The sequence below is a fragment of the Manis pentadactyla genome, chromosome 6 (assembly GCF_030020395.1).
Source record: "Manis pentadactyla isolate mManPen7 chromosome 6, mManPen7.hap1, whole genome shotgun sequence".
Taxonomy (NCBI): Eukaryota; Metazoa; Chordata; class Mammalia; order Pholidota; family Manidae; genus Manis; species Manis pentadactyla.
This window is the reverse complement of record NC_080024.1, coordinates 150,589,627-150,610,007: the sequence shown is the minus strand read 5'-3', so window position 1 is coordinate 150,610,007 and position 20,381 is coordinate 150,589,627. Positions and strand designations below refer to the sequence as shown.

Genomic DNA, 20,381 nt, shown 5'->3' with positions numbered 1-20,381 from the left:
TATATTTCTACTTAATAGAATTGCCCACTCAATATTCATTTTATAATTTATCTTTGTAGGAAACATAGTAAATACTTCTCAATGGTTTCCAGAGATTCTTTTCTTTTTATCTCTGTGATTACTTTCTAAGTAGTTAAACACCCATTTCCTTTTCATTATGCACAGGATTTTACTATTTTACTCTATGTCCTACCTCCTCCAAACTATGCAGGTAACTTACATAAAGAAATCAACACTAGTGCTAAGTTTGAAGTATACTCTTCTCTTAACAGTGACAGGAATTCAGCATGAGGACTGCCGAAATGAAAACAGCTCTAAATGCAGGAAGCATAAATATGAGGGTATGCAGAACAATTTTACTTTTTCTTACTCTAAGAATATAGGTTACTTCAAACACATTGACTAATGCATATTCATTTGGAATGACAGAACAATGTTTTAATATCCACATATTATATTACTGTCCAAATTTAGAGTTGAAATTCTTACCTGAGTTTTGTTTAGCATACAATTATTTTTTAAAAACAGGAAATGTATGACAAGCTGTCAGGATAAGTAATACCAACAATGGAAGATGGAAGAGAAAGGAAAGAAATCAAGTTCCTTCTGAGATGAATCTCCAAGCCTCTCTGTTTCACAGACCCACAGTGGCACCGTCTGCTCTGAGAGCAGCACGGGATCTGCCCTAGCAGGAAAACGTAAAAGTTAAAGGGAAAACCACAAGGTTATGAAGCATCTTACCCTCTGGGTTTGCTGGGCTGCTCTAGCGGCTCAGTGTTACGGACACATGTGTAAACAACAGAATTTCCTGCCTCCTTTCCTCATCTGTGTAGCTCTGGGGTCCTGGCCAACAGGATTATTTCCAGCATTAAGGCCACTCCACACTAACTCATAAAAGATTCCCATTGGTTGTGAAGCTTTATCAAAACCAACACCACTACACCCTCCTTGGATCACAAGTGAGCCGACCAAAGTGAAATCATTTCAATTGTCCTCAACTAAGCATGGTTATCCAGCGCTTTCTATCTGACCCAGGTGAAACTGTATACTCTGAGTGAAAAAGGAAAGAAAGACCCACTCCTTCATTCAGAAGTATTTAATGTTTAATAACAAGAGGTATAACTTGTGATGGTAATAGAAAAAACCCAAACAGCAAAGCAAAAAGGCGAATAAAGTATTTGCAAAATATTGAAAGGGAGATTATACTGCAGATCACAGGAATAATAGGAAATACCAGTGTCCCAAACTGATTTTTATTAGACTGCCAAAAAAAAAAAAAACTTAATGAACTATTTGAGTATACAAATCATGTTACCAAACTGTTTTTTAAACCACCCCCCGATTTCAATCACGCGGGCAGGGTCTGTGAGCTGCGGTCTCCAGCGCCCCCAGCAAGAGCTCTCTGGCCCGTTTCCCTGGGGCAAGAAAAAGATCTGACCCTGATGAAGGGGTGACGGCAGACTACAGGGAAGAGAGCTTCTCTGCTTGAAACTAACAGCCCTGAATGCCCCCCAAAAGGGGGAAGGGCATGAGAAACACGGTCATTATAGGTTCCTTATAAACAACGTGAAAATAGCGTTTGGAAGTGAAGGAGTTAATGTCTTCAAATTATTTTATTCTTCCTCTCTTCTTAACTTGGAGGATTATTCTTAGCTGAGTAACATGCTCGTCATCTATTTCTGCCTAACAGCATCAGGGTCCCCTTACTTCCTGACGCAGTGGGGTGGGGGGCGTTCTCCTTGAGAAAGGGAATTAGCCCTGCGAGCTCAGGCAGCCTTTCCCCTGCCTTTGCAGGAAATGCACTCCATCACCAGGCTCTCTCCTCTTTCTCTGAACTCCCTTTTCGCTGGGTTTTCCCCAGGAGATTTAAACACCATCAGTATTTCAGCCAGTTTCACTTATGCCAGTGAATTCCCTTGTCAGTCAGCCATTTTCTCTTGTAGGGACCATTCTCCCCTCTCCACAGTCAGGGGGTTGAGAGCTCTCTCCAGCCAAGGACCCCATTTAATCTGCCATCCACTGCCTTTAATGCACCGTAATGACCGTCTGAAAACACACTCGCACACAAATGTAGGATTTTTTTTTTAAAGCTCATAGATTCCTCTCGGCCCTTGTTCTACTTGTCATGCATGCAGCCCCACCGAGCTGAAGACTATGTTCTCGTGTCTTGGAACCGCACTCCTCCTGCGGACCACTTCCCTGCCTCTCTCTACTCTCCCCCGTGGTGCCTTTTCCCTCCCACACCTCCCTGAATATACATCAGGTATGTTCTCATGTAAATCTGTTATCTCTCTGGTTAATGTCGCCCATTCGTATGACTCCCAAATATCTACATTTACATCAAATCCACTCACATGCATCAGCACGCCATCCCCTGCCACTAGAAAATAACTCAGGTATGTCATCAGCCTATTTAAAACTGAAATCATCATCTCCCCATGGACTTTCTGCAGTGTTCATCTCCACAGTACCAACCCGGTCTTACGGTTCACTAAAGGCAACTCCTGGAAGTCTCTGACTCCTTCCTCTAGTCTGTATCCAACCCAGCACCAGTTCCTTTGGCTTTAATCCAGTAATTTCTCAATCCCCTCTCTTCCCACTGCTCTATTCTGATTCAGGCCACCATCATCACATGTCTGGATTGCTGTAGTGTCCTCCTAATTACCCACCTGCCCCAAAATTTGTTCCTCTCCATCTTTAGTAAGAGTTGCAGTGATCTATTTCCAGCACTCATGCTACTTGGAATCTGGGAAGATTTTTAACTCTCTTATCAAATCTCTCCTTCATAATACATTTGCCAGTTCACAACTTTCCTGGATTATCTTTTCTGTCTTGTTGACCATGCCGGGTCCTTACACTACCCTTTACTCTCCTTTCAAGGTGGAGTACCTCCGAGGGCCTGTCACTGTCCTGTTCTCACTCCACATCCTCTGTCTGGGCAGTCACATCGGTTTTTGTCATCCCTTTTGCCATACATATCATTGAGGGTTGAACTGCATCCTCTGGAAAGACATGTTGAAGTTTCGTCCCTTGGTACTTGTGAATGTAACCTTACTTGGTAACAGGACCCTTGTAGATGCAATCGCCTTAAGATGAGGTCATACGGGGTTAGTCATGAGAAGACAGAGACAGAGATGGCAGTGACGCACCCACAAGCCAAGGGTTGCTGGCAGTCACCAGAACCGAGGAGGAAACAAGGAAGGATTCTCGCCTAGAGCCTTGGGACAAAGTGCGGCCTTGCTAACATCTTTGTTTTGGATTTCTTGCCTCCAGAACTGTGAGACAATATATGTCTATTACTTTAAGCTGCCAAGTTTGTGGTAGCTTGTGTTACTGTAGCCCTAGAAAATGTACAATATGCAAATAATCCCCAAATATCTATGGCCAGCCCATAACAGTTTATCAAGCTTCAGACCTGAATTTCTAACAGTTTAATGAGAATAGTCACTAGGAGCCATTTAAAGCCCTCAATAATCTCCAAACACCAAATCTCTTACATTTCTCCCAAAACCTCTACTCCATCTTATATTCTCAATCTTAAGTAATGGTACTACCATCCACCCCAGCCTGTCAAGCTAGAAACCTTTTCATCATTCCTGAATCCTCAGTCCTCTTCATCCTTCAAATATACCAATCTACTTCTACAGGAAAACCTGAAAAAGTTGTCCATATCTCTGTCACCATTTCATCTCCTGAACTCACACCAATCAGATTTTTGTTTCACCACATCAGTTTGTGACTGGCAAGTTTATAAACTACTGATCAGTAAAATCTGCCTTCATGCATAGGGCAAGTTCTCCCTTGAAGCTTTGTCAAGTGAAGACTGTGTCCCCACACAACCCACGTCCCCTGGGGAAAGAAAGTGCAGTAGGTGTCCTGCTTTGTCCTTATTGTCAACTCTGGCTCACAAATGCTTTGTTGACTGACAGCATCAAAGGGCCTACCAGCATCGTGAGAACGAAGTTATCCAGTGTGTCCATCTTGGTTCATGGCTTACGACACACACACACACACACACACACACACACACACACACACACACACACACGCACACAAGCATGCACGCAGCAGTGTACAAACATCTTCATTATCTTACTACTCCATACCACACAGCAAGCAAGGGGAGCATTAGAGAAAGAGAACAGGAAATTCAGCCTTGGAGTTTTCATGATTTGTTGGCAGGGTCAAATACCTCTAGGCACAGGGCACACATCAGTGAGGGCGGAGCATGTTGTATGCGGGGATGCCAGTTTCATTCTACAGAAGAGGTCCTCCCTGTGAATTCTATGTCCTTACCCAGTATCATTTCTCTGCTTCTTCTTACAATTAAAAAAAGGCAAAAAAAAAAAAGCTTATGCTACCAAGACTCCCATCACAGACACACCCAGTGGCATGGTACAGGTTTGCTGGTGAGACGTGTGGAGGCCTGATGGGCATTTTTGGGAAGTCTTATCTTTCTGCTATGGATTCCTATCCATTTCACTTCCCTCTTCTTCCTTGAATAAAGATAGGAATCTGGAGACACAGAAGCAGTCTTCAACAGATCATGAGGTCCTGAGTCAGAAGAAAGCGACCCTGAGAACAGCAGATGGAGCCAGGACCACGACTGGCCTGGTGCCGGCTTTTGGGGATGCAAGGGGAAGAGAACTTACCTGGTCAAACCCCTGTTGTCAGGTTTCTCCTGTGGCCTTACTTATTAGATCGGGAGCTACAGGCCAGTACAGAGCTGTAACACTATCTACTGGGAGACAATGGTGAATACATATGAACCAACACTGTCTTACTTCAGATCCGTATCACCTCACTGGGGAGTGTACAGAAGAAGCCATGACCTTGGAAACTCCTGCAGCAACCTTTACCTAATTTTGCAGCTATTGCTTACCATCTCTGTGAGGCATCTCCTGGTTCCCACACAGTTAATGCTACAGCCAAGGGTGATATTTGCTTACTTATTTACATGTTTCCTCAGTGAGCTGTAAATTTCTTAAGGAGATAATATTATATTTGTCTTTGAATCTTTTGCAAATAGGCAAATAAATTAATGAAAAGCATAACTGAATAAATGGATGGATGAGTGGATGTTCTATGAAAGCACTGAAGAAAACAAAAATAATGAGTATCTCAGGATTGGACAGCTTGTATGGAAAATTAATCACAAAGATGTATCTTAAAAATATTGAATAAGTGAATGGTGCTTTTGAGCTTTCTCCTGATATTTTTCCTACTTTTATGAATCAAAAGAATTGAGAGTGCCAACATCATACATATATGGCCCTTACTGACAAATAGAAAAAATTTTCTGTAGGCCTTAATAGCTATTTGAATTTAGCTGTAATTGTGAGAGTTGTATAGACTTTAACAATTTTGTACAATTATTCTAAAGGAACATTTAACTGTCCCAGCAACTGAAAATTCCTTTCAAGGAAGCCAGTTTTTCCTTTGATTGAAATGCACTAGGTGATTTAAAATCAGATTAGAAATGCTTATGCATACAATCATGGAGTAGGTTGTGATTTTACCAGTGCATCCCTCATTAACCAAGAGAGGCCAGCTGGGAAGCCACCCCCTTTTATTAAACGTAGTGCCTCCCCATGTACATCAGTCACATAAATATGAATGTCAATATGGAGTCTAATTGCAGCAGTATAGAAAACAATTTCTTCCCTCTATTTTAGAAATACGAATCATTATCTCACCATGTCCAGAATTTCTTTACAAACACAGTGTACATTTTCTATGAAAATGTCTTAGTTGTAACACAAAGCCAACTTTATATTTTGTCATGTGAGGGAGAAGTTAAGAAAAAGCTAAAAGAAAAGTAAATCTGATCTACAATTAATGTACTCTAAAAAAAATTTAAAAAGGGGTCCCGATCTCAGACAGACGTGGCTTAGGGTTTCAGCTCCAGCTGTGCGTGCTCAGGCAGATACAACTCCGAGCACCGATGTCTTCGTGAAGAAACGAATGTCAGGAAATAATGGATGCAAAGTGCTTAAAACGGTACCTAACACTAAATATATTAATGCCATCATTAGTAGTAATTAGTTTAAAAGAAGTTATGTTGACTTAACTACAATGTCTACAAAATAGTTTTAAAGCAAATTTTTATACTCTAAATAGGACCATTAAGCAAATGTAGGCACCGCTCACCCCGTTCAATGATAGAACTTACTTTGCTCCCTCTCTAAGCAGTTGCTTCCAGATTGCGATTTTGTTCTGGCACCCAACACTTAGGTTACTTACCCAACAACTAAGCATGTTACTTATGCCTATAAAAAGCATATGATTAATTTATCTTTGTGAGACTTTGAACGCTTCAGGGACTTTCCTTGGGAATATCTACTTATGAGAAAATAGGTCACAAACAAATGCCTTCTTTTTAAATAATCAGATATGTTTTACATAATTAGTATTAAAATTTTAGTCATTGGATGTTGATTGAGCTCATAACAGAAGTAAGTGGTTGGTTAACTGCTCTTTCCTTGGCTAATTACAGTGTTATTTACTTTGTGTTTTGGAAGGATTTCTCAAAGTCAGCACTGTTAGTATTTGCACCAAATAACTCTGCTATGTGAGGCTGTCTTGTGCACTGTAGGGTGTTTAGTACACTAGCTGTACCAACTAGTTATTGGTAACACACTCAAGTTGTGACAACCAAAAATGTTTCCAGACACTGCCAAATATCCCCTGCAGGGCAAAATGCTATCAGTTCCCTCGGTTAGAGTGATGGAGCAGTGGGAAGATGAGCCTAAGGCATAGCTTAGCTCTGCTAACAGCCAGCTGTCCCCTGTGGTGTTGGGTAAAGTGACTCCATCATTCCAAGTTTTATTTTCCATGTACATATACATGTATATAGTCAGGGAATTAAAAATAGGTTTATCCTATAAAACACTAAGTATCTTTAATATCTCTCCCTTTCTCTCTCTCTCACACCCCACCCCCCCACACACACAAACACACACCTCTACTACTCACACCTCTCAAACAGTTACTCATGTAGTCTATATGCATTAGGGTATCAAATGCATAAGGAATAAAAACAAATACAGAACACATTTCTAAGTCAGGGGATCCATTTCTAATTCAGTTTTACAGTGTTATAATTACTTTTTCCTAGTAACTTCAACTCTAGGGTTTCCTAGAGTTGTACAAGGATATGCAACAAAAAAGTTCTTGATAAATCTAAATTGATAAGGCCAAGCATTATTTTTTTCTCAACAGAACACAGCTCAACATTCATTACATTCATCAAAAGTACTTTTTTTTCTACCTAGGAATTATATTAAATGCCAGTTCAACTTGTTGACCAAACTAAGGACAGTCCACATGGAGAAAAATTAATTTTGCAATGTTGTCTTAGAAGACATGTATCATTTCTGCATACTTGAACCATAATCACTGGACAACCTCTCTGAACTCATTCAAGACAGAACTAGTCCTTTTCAGTGCTTGTTCTGATTAACGTTAATGAATATTCTCGGCAGCAATAAACTACTACTTGTTGAGACTTATGAATATTTTCTCCACGAGTTTCATTCACTATTTTCACAATTTGTTGTTTTTTTGCTAATCTGTTATTCTTAGGAATTTTGGGGGAAAAAAATAAAGAAAGAAGAATTACTGCTCTCTGTGAAAGAGAAAAAAATGTTATTTCCTTATATGACAAGGGGTTGCCATTATCTGTTATTACATTCCAGTTATTAAAAAAATGTAATAAAAATTACCGAAGAGTAATGCTTCATAGCATAATCTCATTTTGAAGAAGATCCGAATCAAGTCCTTAGAGATCTGGGTTTGATCCCAACAGGTTGCCTATGTTAGACCATATCTTAGTTTCACCAAAGGAAAACTTGGGAAATAAAAATGTATATGTGTAGAAAATTATTATTATCTTTCTCATGTTATAAGGATCTCTATAAAAGGCAAAACATACTCTGTAATAAAAATAGTATCAAGTCTATTATAATTATGAGATATATATTCTTACAGTATTGATTCAATTAGCCTTTAAATTGTCTTGTAACATATCACAGTATTAACCAGGCTTTAAGTTTCTTAATAAATATTTATATATTAAGTATTTAAATATTGAGGTAAACCAATACAAAAAATGCCTGCAAGAGAGTAGACAATAATCATGATTTTCAAAGCACTAACATAATAGTTTTAAAATTCCCTTTCAAGAAAGACCAAAAACATGGAGTTTAGTTTTGAGTATCAATTTTGTAACCTGAGGCAAGGTATTTCACAAAACTCACAATGGTATGAGCAGACATTAATGCAATAGACTCCAAACACCCGTTTTCCTCACTTCACACCCTGAATTCCACTGACATAAAAGTGCTATTGTTGTGTTAAATATATACCCATAACTGAAATCAAGAAAGTGCTTACATCAGACCAGACATTTTTAGAAATTTCTAAACATCTAAAGCATATTGGATCTGATGACAGGTAAAGCAATTCAGGAGAAACTATGAAACACTACATCCCAAAGAGAAAGCTGCCACAGGTAAAAGTCGATCTTCCCAGAGTACCTGGGGCGGGAGCTGTGAGGAGGCCACGGGGGGTGCAGACCCGCCCTGATGGGACATTCCTCACCAGGACCATCACTGCCCTAGCTGCCTGACCACAGGGCCCTGGGACCTAGTCCCTCCTCACACACACAGCAGCTACCGGGAAGACAGAATCAAAAGCCTCAGTAAATGGCTTTTAAACAAAATAGATCATCTCCCTGAGGAAGGTTTCTAGCATGAGCCCCCAGGACAGGAAGAGAAGTATAACAAAGGTTTGGGAGAATTCAAGCCTACAGAGGACGTTAAAGAATAAATAAAAGAGACCCCACCATTATTGTAATATACTAAAGGAATCAAGTCAAAAACAAAAGACTTTATTTTTTAAGATTGTGGCTACCTAGAGTTTAACTGCTCCACACCCAACCACAGCAATAGGAAACCTGCCCGGAAACAGGCTGTGGCCTCCCTGCAAATCCCTTGTCCTTTCAGGGGTTAAGTCTGCAGGGTAAGCAAATGCCCGCTACTCTGACCTCCACAGACCACATCACCTTATCTGCAAAATTAGACCAATATGTTGTTGTAAGGATTATCTTGAATCTGCAAAATAGAATCCAGCATCTGGCATATAGTAAGCACTCATTTAGTGGCAGGTATAATAACAGTAACAGTAATTATCACAGGATAGACTTAATTATGCAACAAATACAAGAAATAAATGATACTCATTTTATTCTAAGTATTTAAAAGTAGTAGATTTCCCTCAGGATTTCATTTAATTCTGGCTAACTGATATCAATGAATTCACATCTCCTTAATTCCTAACTTGAAATTAGAGAGTTAAAATAGCATCTCTGTACTGTGGGAGGGGAATACACCTTTGGTCTAGATTAAATGACTACGAATATTAAACCCTAATACAAAAGAAAGACATACAAATACATGCATTTAATTTAAATAAAAATGAAATGTATAGTACCATTAGCAAATTAAACAAAGGCATTAATGTTTATAAGGTCATAGAAATGTACATACTGATATTTTTCATCAACTTAAAAATGTCCCAAGTTATAAAAATAGAAAGTTTTTGGTGATAAGCCAAATAAAAATTTATAACTTCATCTAAATCCTAGAAATACAAAAGTTAAAATGTGCTATAAAATATTCTAAAAATAACAATTAGGCCTATAAACATTATCACACAATTTTCCAAAAGAATTCCAATGATAACAATGTGTTTAGTAGGATAAGAACAGTTTTTTCTTCAAATATAAATTGCATTCTTATTGGCTCAAACTAATAAAAATTTACCTTTCTGGTTAAATTATAGAAATTAACATGAGACAGTTACAAAGAAGGTAGCTTCCATATTTATAATCTCTGGAAAAAATCTGGTGATTTCCCAAAAGTGCCTCAATGACTATTATTCTATTTATAATATCTCTGAGATATTAAAAGTTGAAATTAATGTATATTATAACCTTAATTAAAATAATCTACAAGGCCTCAGCATTGTATGTTATTATTCAAACTATTAAAATACCCATTACCCAGTACTCAAGCAAGCTCAGATGATGGCCTAGGCAATTTGAAAATTAACAAATTAACAATTATATTTTAGCACTTTGACAGTATATAGTTAGTATTAATCTGAAAAATTATTCTTCATCCTGGTTTTCAAAATGTTTTTAGCATAATGGAGCCCTTTCTTTTAAGCATACACAGTCATGTATGTCAAAAGTGGAACTTCTCCCATTATACTTGGAAAGGGCTTGGATACCTGCCCACTTGGAGACTCTCCTCACATCTAATTTCCTCCAACAATAGCTCTTGGAAGTGATCCATAGACTCCCCAGACCCTAAGGAGCACTTTGGAAAACAGCTAATATAATAACATCATTATTTTATAGATAAAGAATCTGGACTTCAGCAAGGAAAAACTGCATGTCCAATTTTTTTTTCGGTCCACCCACTCATTCTTCTCTTATTAATTTTCTGAGAATTTAAATGTTTTTGTTAAAAACTAATATTTACTACATAAGTGGTGTGTGTTTATTTTAAAGAGATCAGAAAATATAAATAAGTACAAGGAAGACTATTATCTACAACCCCATGAAGAGTGAATAAGGAAGGCATCTTGTTATACACTGTTCATAACATTGTTAGCTAATTACTACACATGACAAATAGATAAGTTATGCTGCCTTTTCCTGGTAGGAGATGCAAGATACAGTAATTGGAATGTGTTATCCTATATACTAAAACTTTCATTGATGAAGTAGGGTTTTTCCTTCACCCTTGGTAGGGCATGTGTCTTAGCAAAGCCATCAACACCTAGCCACTTGTTTCTCATCTGGTGTGATTAGGATTATGTCATTGTCCTGACAATGGTCCAGTTTTCCTCAGACCATATTATGACAGAGGATGGAAGAGTTAACACAGAGCTGTGACAAGACTGTCCATTTCAAGTGAATGCAAAATGTTTTTGATCCAAATAACATCAGAAAAAATGGTGGAGTGGGCAACTCAGGCTCAGAAACACAGAAACCTTGTTACACCTATCCAAATCCACCTATTTAGAATTCTGGAAGATAGAAAAAGGTTTATAACAACTAAGCAAAAACTTAACCAGAAGAAAGTCCACTGAAACAGTGTAAGAGATCTTTGTGACTCAAATCAATAATAATTTTATTCCTTAAGGAGCCATACAAAGAAAACTTAGCCCAAAGCTCACAGAAAGAAGAAAATAAAGATTAAAGCAGAAAATAAACAATATAAAGAATATGAAAATACAGAGCATCAAAAAAAACCAAACTTTTTTTATTTTAAATATCAACAAAACTGGCAGTCTTTAGTTAGATTAAGGATGCAGGGTGGGGATTGGGGGTGGGGGATGAGAGGCAAGAATCACAATGAAAGAATAGAAATGAAAGTAGAGACATTTCTATTAACCTTATAGAAATAAAAAAAGATTATAAGAGGACACTATGAACAACTGTACACTAACATACTAGATAACCTAGCTGATGCACAGAGTCCTAGAAATATGTAAACTACCAAACTGACTCAGGGAGCTATAGAAAATCTCACAGACTTGTATCTACAAGTAAAGAAAAATGAGTGATTAAAAACTTCCAACAAAATTAAGCCCCTAGACTAGAAGATTGTTTTCCTAGTGAATTATAAAGAAAAGTACTGAAAGAAGAATACCAATCCTTCTCAAACTCTTCCAAAAAAAAGCAGAGGAGATAACACTTCCTAACCAATTCAACAAGGTCACCATTACCCAGATACCAAAGCCAAAAACATCACAAAAAAACTACATGACCAATATCCTTTATAAATATGGGTGCAAAAATCCTCAAGAAAATTCTAGAAAATAGAATTTAACAGTATATTACAGGATTATATAACATGAACAAGTAGGATATATCCCAGAAGTGCAAAGGTGTTTCATCATATGAAATCAATCAATTTAATACATCATTATAATAGAATTAAGAGGGGAAAAACACACAATCATGACAATAGACACAGAAAAAGCAGTTTGCAAAGTAGAACAACCTTTTATGATAGAAATGCTCCATAAACTAGGAATACAAAGGAATAACACCACACAATAAAAGACACATATAAAAAAACCCAGCTAAGATACAACTCAATTATGAAACACTGAAAACTTTCTAATATAATAACAAGAAAGGATGCACACTTTCACCAGTTCCACTCAACATTATAATAGAAGTCCTAGCCAGAGTAATTAGGAAAGAAAAAGAAATTCAAAAGCATCTATATTGGATATAGACTATCTCTATTCACTACCTCTATATGGAATGGTCAAATATATAGAAAATCCTAAAGAATCCATATAAAAAAACTGTTACAGCACATAAACAAATTCAGAAAAACTGAAGATTATAAGATCAACAAAAACGTCATTTGTATTCCTGTACATTAGCAACAATCTGAAAGGATATTAAGAACACAATTCCATTTATAATAAATAGTATCCCAAAATAATAAACTATTTAGTGATATATTTATACAAGAAGGTGCAAGCACTGTACACTGAAAACTGCAAAACACTGTTGAACTTTATTAACAAATATATAAATAAATGGAAAGACATCTCGTGCTCAAGGATTAGACTGTTCAATGGCAATACTTTCCAAAGTGATCTACAGATACAATGAAACTACTATCAAAATCACAACAGACTGTTTTGCGGAAATGGAAAACCCAAAACTAAAATCCTTATGTAATTGCAAAGTACCCAAATAGCCAAATAATCTTGAAAAAGAAGAACAAGTTGGATGATTTACATCCTCAATTTTAATGTTCACTGCAAAGCTACTCCTATCAAGTGTGTTACTGGCATAAGAATAAACACATACATCAGTGGGATGGAATTGAGGGTCTAGAAATAAACCTGTCAATCTCTGGCCAATTGATTTGTAAAAGAGTGCTAAGACCATTTAATGGAGTAAAAACAGTCTGTTTAACCAATGGTGCTGGGATAACTGGAAATCCTCATGCAAAGAAATGAAACTGGACCTCCCTGATACCACACACAAAAACTTAAAGTGGATCAAAGATCTAAATTTAAGAGTTAAAACTATAAAATGCTTAGAAGTAAACACAGGGACGAATATTCGCTACCTTGGATTCTGGCAGTGGTGCCTTTGGTTTGACACCAAAAGCACAAGCAACAAAAACAACAATGAAAAAATAGATCGAAATATAACCAGAATTTAAAACGTGTGGGCTTGAAAGGACACTATGAAGAAAAAGAGAAAACCACCCACAGTATGAAAGAAAATATTTACAAATCACCCATGTGATAATGGCCTACTCTCCAGAATACATAAGGAACTGTGACAACTCAACAAAAAACGGATAACCTAATTAACAAATGGGAAAAAGGACTTCAACTGACCTGTCTTTGAGAAGGTTTATAGATGGCTAACAAGTACATGAAAAGATACTGAAAAATTAGGAAATGCGAATCAAAGCCACAGTGAGATATCACTTTGTATCTGTAGGATGGTTGTAATAAAAAAGACATATAATAACCAGTGTTGGCCAGGATGTAGAAGAAACAGATCTTCGTGTTGCTGGTAGGAATATACAACAGTGTACCTGCTTTGGAAATCAGTCTGGAAGTTCCTCAAAATGTTAAACATAGCTGCAATATGACCCAGTGATTCCACTCCTGGCCATATATGCAATACTGAAATACGATCCTACAACCACACAAAAACTTGCACTCGAGTATTTATAGCAGTATTATTCATAGCACCAAAAAAATGGGGAGAAAAACAAAGCTCACCAACTGATAAATGTATAAACAAAATGTGGTATATCCATATGGTGGAATATTATTTCTACAAAAAACAATGAAGCATTGATGCATGCTATAACATAGAGGAAGAGTGAAAACATTATTCTAGGTGAAAAAAAAAAAGCCAGGAAAACACAGCTGCATTGTGTGATTCCATTTATATTAAATGTCCAAAATGGGAATAAATATGAAAACAGTAAATACTGCTTGCATACAATTGAGGTTGGTGGGAAATGGGAAGCAGGTGCTAAAGGGACAGGTTCTCCCCTGGTTTCCTTTTTCTCTTGGATGACAGATATGTTCTTAAGTTGATTGTGATGACTGCTGCATAACTCTGTAAATATACTAAAGCCACTGAATTATGCCCTGAAAATGGGAGAACTGTACAACATGTGGATTATGTATCAATAAAGCTGTTTTGTTTGATGTAGTTACACTTGTTCATTTTTATTTTGTTTCCCTTGCCCAAGAAGATGTGTCCAGGAAAAAACTGCTCATGCTTATGTTCAAGAGATTTTTGCCTATGTTTTCTTCTAAGAGTTTTATGGTTTCATGTCTTACATTTAGGTTTTTAATCCACTTCAAATTTACTTTTTTGTATAGAGTTAGACAGTAATCCAGTTTTGTTCTCTTGCATATAACTGTCCAGTTTTCCCAATACCAGTTTTTGAAGAGGTTGTCTTTTCCCCATTGTATATCCATGGCTCCTTTAAAATGTATTAATTGACCATATATGTATGGGTTTATATCTGGGCTCTCTATTCTGTTCCACTGGCCTGTGGGTCTATTCTTATGCCAGTACCATCCTCTTTTGATAACTGTAGCTTTATAGTATAGCTTAACGTCAGAGAGAGTAATACCACCAGCTTTGTTCTAAGGTTTGCTTTGGCTGTTCAGGGTCTTTTGTGGTTCTATATGAATTTTAGGATTATTTTCTCTAGCTCATTGAAAAATGCTATTGGAATTTTGATAGGGATTACACTGAATCTGTAAATTGCTTTGGGCAGGATGATCATTTTGACAATATTAATTCTTGCCATCCATAAGCATGGGATAAAAAGAAGGATAAAAAACAAACGATCACTTCAGGGGATGCTGACCTCAGGAGATTGACAAAATTCAACATCCATTCATGATAAAAACTCTCAACAAAATGGGTATAGAGGGTATGTATTTCAACATAATAAAGGCCATATAAACAAACTCCAAGCTAACATCATACTCAATGGCAAAAAGCTGAAAGCTTTTCCTTTAAGATCAGGAACAAGACAAGGATGTCCACTCTCACCACTTTTATACAACATAGTACTGGAGGTCCTAATCACAGCAATCAAATGAGATAAAGAGATAAAAGACATCCAAATTGCTAAGAAAGAAGTTAAACTGTCACTATTTGAAGATGACATGATATTATATACCTAAAATGACATAATATTAAAACCCTAAAAACTCCAACAAAAAACTATTAGAACTAATAACAGGATTCAGGAAAGTTGTGGGATACAAAATTAATACACAGAAATCTGTTGTGTTCCTATATACTAACAATGAACTAGCAGAAAAGTGTAATCAGGAAAACAATTCTAATTCCAATTGCATCAAAAAGAATAAAATACTCAGTAATAAACCTAACCAAGGAGGTGAAATACCTTACTCTGAAAACTACAAGATACTCATGAGAGAAATTAAAGATGACACATATAAATGGAAATCAATAAAGCTGTTTTATAAAAAAGAAAAAAAATTAGCCCATGTGTGAGCAGCATGTTTGCCTAAGTTATCAGAGCCCCTTGTAATCAATAGCAAGGCTCTGTGGAATTAGTAATATAACTCATTTCTATAGTCAGCTATATTTTTTTATCACCTTTCTTCCTTCCTCACTACATGGTTTTCTGCTTCTCATATTCTCCAAATGTTTTAGATTGTACAATCATCAGCAAATTATATTCACCATGAATGTACAATATAAATACATGTATTCCATTTATAAAATATATTCATGTACCTTTGTGCCAATATGTGATGTGTATTGTTAAACTACTATGAAAACATGAATTTGAGAAAAATGAGATTTTGAATGTAAATAATTGTTTATTACTCTCTTTTTGCTTTTCAATGCCTTAAGCAACCCACCCACAAAGTACATGGAAAAGATATAATTTCCAGGATAAATTGTTAGTAGTTTTCCTATTGTCATGCTGTCTTATAATTATTTTTGGAGAAGGACTATACTTTTCATAATTTTCTGTTGTACTCATATCTACTCATAAATGCCAGCTCAGATACCTATATAAAGACACAAATCCATGTGTGCCTCAAAATTTCCTGTCAGAGTAAAATTTTGGCATTTGCATTCTTTATTTACCAAGGTATCAAGGAAGAATAGCAAGGTATTTGGAAACAACATCTATCAGCCTTGTAGGAAAACACTAGAGAAAGGTGGTTCAGTTCTCTAGGTGGTATATGTCATTAAGCAAGAATGCATAAAGCATCTCCATACTATTACTCAGAATCATCTCTGTCAAAATTTAGGATAAATCAGATGCTGAAGATTAGTTCCTCACACACCCACCATATCTGTTTTATAATTGTCTTCTCACACCTCTGGCACTAGGTTTTCTTATTTTTCCTTCGGTCCTGGTATTTTCTTCTTTTTCATCTTTGCAGTGACAAATTTGGGAATCATACACTGAAGGCTGTGACTTGAACTTATTTTGATAGAAGTTCTAACTATTTCTGTATAGTTACACTTCTCCAGCTATGTGAATTCCTTCAGAGTGGTTCCCACTCACTTTTTAACCCCAGTTCCTAGCACATTGGCTTGGTCTCTACTAGGTTTTTAATAAATGCATTTGAATAAGCATATGATTTACTCATCCAGTTATGCATCAGGGCTTTGGATATTTTTTTTAAACATAAACATATCTCAATTAATTGAGTGACTTTGGGCAAAGTTTCCCAAATCCACTATGATTTGCTCTTACTTTGGTTTTCTTTATTAAAAAAAAAAAGAATTTGGCCTGATAATATTGGTACATCTCCTACAAAATGGTGACAGTTACTCAGTTACAAATACAAGACTGTCAGAGGTGAAAGAAGGCATTCTTGGCAACCAGATTCATCCCAAAAGGGCAGATATTCAACATGAACTCCAAAGAGTGAATCAGTTGATGAAAAAGAAATGACAAACTTAGCTACAGCTAGATGATGTTATACTTGGAATATTAACTAAGAAAATTTCTTTGCTGACAAATAAAGATTTTGGATCCAGTAACGAGTAACTTTTGTCATTTTGTAATTAAAAGAAATATGCCAGGAAAGTTAGGCACACTGAGAGGAAAAACATCAATTGTCTCAAGATTCCCAAGGACATCAAACTATCATAAAGCTTGTTTTCTATCAGGTTGTGTAGGCACATGTCCTGAGTCACATCTCCCACCTCCGTGCCAGGAAGTTCTACCTCGCCTGTTAAATTTAGGAATCAGTGGTTTAACTAATACCCTCACATAAGCTCTACAATTTCTAAACTAGTTTCTAATCTAGTACCTCTAACATGCCAGTAAAAAATAGGTTGGTAATTAGACTTTTCCCTCAAAAGATCAAATAGACTTTTCCATTTCATTTATTCCAATATGCTTGTCAATCTTGAATCTTTCCTTTGCCTCCCCTGAGAATCAATCATAATAACTGTGTTTGATGTATTCAGGAAACTGTTTAGTTTTTGTTGGTTTTTTGTTTTGTTTTGTTTTATACTTCCAGGCAAGGAACTATTACCCTTGAATCTACTTAATTTGAGGCATATGACATTGAATTCTTTGTTTTGGATAGCTGCTCACTTACACCAACTTTATAATTCTATATATCATGAAACAGTTTCCTCTTTCTGGCAGCATAGTGACCTAAATATCCTCTTAAAAGTCTCTAATGATAAGATTTTAAATAGCCGGTATAAAAAAGAAATAATGTTTTGCCAAACTGTAAAGAAACTAAGAAACATTAGGCCAAACATGAAGTGAAAGTTAGAAATCAAAGAGGAATACTAAAGTCAGCTTTCATTGTGAGGTTATTTTCCTATGCATGACTATAAAGTGATGTCTAGAATATAGTGTTAAAAAAAACCCAAAAGACAGAAAAGAAAAAATGGTATGCTAAAATTTATCTAGAAAAGTCAAGACATAATATTTATTTGATATATGTAAGTATACATACTCTGTCCTATTTTATATATGATGTATCAAAATAATGGATAAATGAGTAAACTATTTTAAATGGCACTATATATTGTTATATAATACATATTATTATTTGTTATATGTATTATGATATATAATATATAATCAATATGTTAAAATTAAAAAATAAATTATAATATTTTTATATGACAGCTATTGGAGTTCTTGTTGAGAGAACAGGATATAAGTTAAATTTCTTTTGAGTGTACCTTGTTTAGTATATTCGACTCTGGGACCGTGTAAAATTAAATTGAAAATCAATCTCTTAAGCTCTAAAATAAAATGAAATAAATATACATGTATATCCAGTTAATGGCATAACCATACATTAATTAACAGTTCCCGGTTATTTAAATCATGAATATTTGACCAAAAAAATTGCCAACAATTTTAAGACTATTTTCAGTAACCATATTCTTGGTGGTAGTGTTGGCATCGTTATTCTGAAACTTGTGTGCATATGGTAGACAAAGCAAATGAAAAATTATGTGACCTGCGATATGCTAATGTTATCATTGAGTGCCTTCAGTAACCAAGATTTGCAAAATGGGAGGAAAGAAATACATTGAAAGATGGAAGAGGTCAGTAGAAACCCTAGTTCTGATCATTAATGGAAGTATTAGTGAGAATTCAGTCTGTATTTTATATAATTATATATATATATATATAATTATATATAACTATATAAAAACTTATAAAACTAGTTTACAAAGCTAAGGTATAGTTTTATATACATATATTTATCCTAACTTTGTTAAATGAAAAGTTCTAGGAATAATGGCAATTTGTAGCAAAGATTGTCCTAACACAAAAATTAGTCTTCAAATACAATTTCCCTCTCAAAGGAACCAGAATTTTAAAATGGAACGACTTAAGCATCAACAAAAATAACAACTTCAATGTTGCTTATGGGAGGATGCTAGCAAACCATCTCATTTTTAGCCAGCCTAATTTTTTATTTTGTTGTGTTTTAATGCTTTTTTTTTTATCATGCTTTTAAACTAAAATATTATGGTCACTTTTGCTTGGTCCTTTAACAAATAAAAAGTGCATTTACAGAAAAGGTTCTACATTTTTGCAGACATGCTCTTTCAATTCAGCACAGCAAAATTTCAATCATGGGCAAAATTCATGACTGAGTTGATAACATAGCGCTTAACTAGAATAATTGTGGTATTACTGTTTTTATTGTTCCAAGAAAGGAATGGATGTTTAAAAAAGAGAATAGTTAGCCAAAACTAAGTATGTGCTAATGTGAATATCAGTTATACCATATTAGTGTTTTCCACTCAAATATCTTAATACCGGACTGTATCAAACATGCTTACACTTCAGACAACTATCTTTAAAATGAAAGAATGTTGTAACATCTCAAAATCTCCAGCCTTAATGATAACCAATGAATAATATGCTTTATATTTTATACACTTGAAAAACAGTTTTTGTTAGCAAAACTTGCATTCAATTTTAAGCAATTATTTCAAGCAAAACTATTGAAACACTATCATAGTTTTGAGTATTAATTTATTATTAAGATAAATATGTATTGGGATAAATATATACTAGGATTTTTAGTCATTTAATTTTTTTTAATGAATTCCAATAAATACATTTAAATAAGAATGGTATGGAGAAAAAAACCCTAAGATGTAGAAGATTAACTTTAAAAACCGTTATTTTGGGTAAATTTTATCTGTGCTTTACCACACATGAAATAAACTAACTTCCTGGATACCGCAGAACATAGCAAATTACGCTTCCCTCTCCGCCTGGCAGCTCCCCGCTGTTCGTAGGGCATCACTCTGCCTCTTCCTGTGACTCTCAGAGTGCAAATTATTCACAGCTGCAGACATCCAGCCTCTGATACTGAAAACAATGACCAGGTTGGAAATTTAAGGGAGAAACTAAACCGGATTCCTTTGTCTTGGCAATTTTTTTCTAGTTACAAAGAGATTACACCCAAGAATTAAAGCACATTATTTTGGTTGAAGTTTTTATAGCTAATTATAGTTCTGAGTGAGTGTTGACACTGATTAAACCATTTTCTTCACTTTGAGATTTTTCTTTAAGGTACCACCTCTTTCATGGTCCATATCCCAGGAATCAAACTTTGTAACATTTATTTGCCTTTTTTCTCTTTTACAGAAAGTTTTAACTCCCTTTCCAGACTCAACAAGTTTGGTCCTTCTCTTTTTCTTTTAAACTTTCATCTTTTTTATATTCTTTCTTCCAGAAGTTTTTCTATTAAACTACTGAGCTCTCAGAGAATGTGTACTAGCTGGCGCTCCTAAAGAA

The 20,381-nt window shown here is 35.6% G+C and overlaps 1 protein-coding gene across 6 annotated transcripts in view; it reads right to left on the bottom strand.

Annotated features, from left to right (window-relative positions):
• Positions 1–20,381, bottom strand: part of CCDC102B (coiled-coil domain containing 102B) — a 289,345-nt gene that overhangs the window by 242,985 nt on the left and 25,979 nt on the right. The window contains exon 1 of one of the 6 annotated variants that reach the window (XM_057504257.1): positions 742–815. The exons of 4 other annotated variants lie outside the window; for them this stretch is intronic. The gene's annotated coding sequence lies outside the window, so the exon portion shown is untranslated. Of the gene's footprint in view, positions 1–489; positions 699–741; positions 816–20,381 lie in introns of those variants that run through there. One more of the 6 variants, XM_057504258.1, reaches the window with a different exon arrangement.